Source organism: Pinus tabuliformis, chromosome 1_1 (assembly GCF_031772625.1).
Source record: "Pinus tabuliformis cultivar Carrire ecotype Pingquan chromosome 1_1, CPIR1, whole genome shotgun sequence".
NCBI lineage: Eukaryota > Viridiplantae > Streptophyta > Pinopsida > Pinales > Pinaceae > Pinus > Pinus tabuliformis.
The window spans coordinates 807,119,636-807,122,831 of NC_142297.1; positions in this window are offsets into that span (position 1 = coordinate 807,119,636).

Below are 3,196 nucleotides of genomic sequence, written 5' to 3' on the forward strand. Positions count from 1 at the left end.
ACAGCTGCAGACTCTACCAGGCCTCTACGCACACAGCTACAAAGCCTCTATCCACTACCCAATACCCTCGACTCGGACTTACAGATGCTTCAAAACTTCTTCTCAACAACCCATTACATAACAAATCCAAAATTACATACCAAAAAGTTATTTTCTACCCATAGAGCCTCGCTCTATTTATATCTTCCTATGGTCCGCAGACCGACTTACTTCCTAGTATTATATATTATTTCTTGGGCGGACAACCCTTTAACTCGACCTTTTGCCTTTCGTGCTTCGCTCCTTCTGCAAAGCCTTTATCCTATCTCTACCCAAAATTTTGGGCTTTCTGCCCCATAACCGTTACGTGGGGCTTCTGCTACCCAACAAATACCTTAAAGAGCAAGCTAGTGACTGCCCTAATTCTCAGAGGCCCAAACTAGGCCCTACCTTTCCACATTCACACAGATGCCTCGAACAAAGCAATAGGAGCAGCCTTAGGAAAAATTAATGAAAAGTTACCTTATGCCATATACATTATAAGCAAAAACTTGTCAAAGGTAGAGTTAAACTAAACAATGACCGAGAAGGAACTCCTAGTTGTCGTACATTCCTTAAACAAATTCAGACATTATATCACAGGCTATCAAACCATTGTGCACGTTGATCATGCTGCAATTAGATATTTAATGAACAAACGTAGGATCCCCTGCAGACATCCTGTAGGAGGCCACTCTCTCGGTTGTTGAGCATCTGAATGCGAGAAACCTCTGTTGATGGATGCTAAGGATCCCTAGGGACCTCTCCTAGCCTCCCCAACCTGTCCCACGCTTTCCTTCCTTCTCCATCCCATCTGCACAACCAAACCCTAGTTAGCACAAGATCACAATCATTCCACACACTTAAAGGAAAAATACAAAAACATAACTTTCATGATGCAAGTAGTTTAGATCCATGCATTTTCACTTATTAGAGGTAATGACAGCATTGATAGAAGTTGCATTTACATTCTTTGCATTGTAGAGGTTAGACTAGTCAAATTAGGGTTTCCTATGTTTACATGCTTTGATTTGCTTTTAGTCCATTTTGTCAAGTAGAGTAGTTTTCCTTTGAGAATAGCTTTCGTCCATCAATTAGCAAGCTTCTTCTGAGAGCCTATAGAAGTTGGCTTGAGCCCTAGCGGACTTGTGCCAGTTGACCAAGTGACAGCTGCGACAAGAGCTAGTACTTGTGCATATATCACCGTCGCTTCCAAGTTTGTACGAACTACCGGGTTGATAAAATGAGAGACAGGAAGCCACAAGAGTTGTAGCATTATTGCTACAATACTGTAGCTCACCATCTTTTTGGCGCCGTTGCCGAGGAAGCGGCAGAGTATTGGTGATTGTTGCTATTCTTCTATTTTCTACTACAACCTTCTTCTAAGTAGTTTATTTCATTTCCATTATGCAATTTCATTTATGCAAAAGTAGATTAGCCTTTCTTGCTTTCCTAGATTAGTATTTCCCGCTTTCATAGATTAGAATTTCCTGCTTTCCTAGAATAGCCTTTCAATTCCGTATTTCAATTCTGCAAGCGTAGATTAGTGTTTCAATTTCGCAAGCGTAGCCTAGCATTTCATTCTTGCAATTTCATTTGAGCAAAATAGATTAGTCCTTTCCTGCTTTCATTTCAATTTCGCAAGATAGTTAGTTGCAGTTCAATCTATTTCATGCCTTGTAGGAGTAGAGATAAGTTAGAAAAATGATTGCACAACACCCCCACTGCTTCACACACCCAACGTTCTTCTTCGATGGCTGTGATGAAAGAGCCCCTGGGTGGACATCAAGACATATCTGAAGAACCTATAGGGGAGAAGAAGAAGAAAACATTCCTCTGAAGCAAATGGCTACAAGTAGAGATGTTGGGAGCAACATCTTGTCCAAAGATGAATTTGAAAATCAGATCAAAGATTTCAAGAGTGATATGAGGCAGTTTCTTGCCATGCAACTGGATACCTTGCGGATCCAAAAGAAGCAAGAAGAAGCCAAGAGGGCTTTGGTCATTTTTTGTCCTAGGTGCCTTAAAAAGCATCCTAGGAACGAATGTCCAATGCACTCCCTAGAAGTGTGTTTCATCTGTGAAGAATACCATCCTACAGATCAGTGCCCTTCCTTGCCCAGAATCAAAGCTACATATCAAAGAGCCAAGAAAGCCACTGAATCACTCTGTTATATGAACCAAAGGAGGCCACATGGACCCATACCCTACCAGCAGGAACTACAAGGGGCACCCGAGACCTATTATGACCCTTACCAAGCCACCTTCATGCCTTCTTGGGGTCCCCCTGCTCATCCTTCCTGGTCTACACCTCCTCCTTGGTCATATTCTCCTTGTTCCTTCACAGATCCATATTATGCCCAACCAGTTGCTCATTCGTTTCACTCTTATGCTCAACCACAGCCTCAGTGGAATGCACCTTATCAGGAGTGGAGGCCCCAGTACAACTCTCATCCCGCTCATTTTCCTCCACCACCTGCTCATCCACAACCATCGCCTCCTCCTCCACCAAGGCAACCCCAAATGCCTACCCAACCACAATGCCATCCGTCTCCATCTCAATTTCACACCTCCACTCAGCTACCCGTACCTCCATTTCCAAAACCATGCAATGGAGCAGCTCAACCCAATTGCAAATCTGAGGCACAACATGTGCAAATGATTCCTCGTGAGCTCAATGATGTTCACCAAAGCTCAGGAAAAGTAATGCAAAAAAGAGATCATCTTGAAAGCATTGAAGGACCAAAAGCAAAAGAAGATTCAAAAGAGGAGATCAAAGAACCATGGGCTGCACTTGATGAAGAAAAGAGATCAGAATCAGAGATCGAGAAAGCTTCCTCATGGTCACCATCAAATCCTCCATGTACTCAAGAGAAAGATCAGCAAAAAGAGGAAGATCAGAAGGTCATGATAGAAGGTGACATGAAGAATGATCCAAATCCGCAAGATGACCAAGGATATCAAAGCTATATTGAGATATGGTTTCAGAAGGTCACTAAGTTGCAGCAGCACTCTCCTCCTCAGCTATGTTTTGTACTCTCAAAGTCAGATCATTTTGTCTCTGAAAGTTGGATAGTTGTCCAAGCATGCATTCCGAGCCTTCACATCATTTTGTCTCTAATCTTGATGTGCACATGGCTCCATTGGAATTATTCTTATACTTGAAAATGATTTTGTT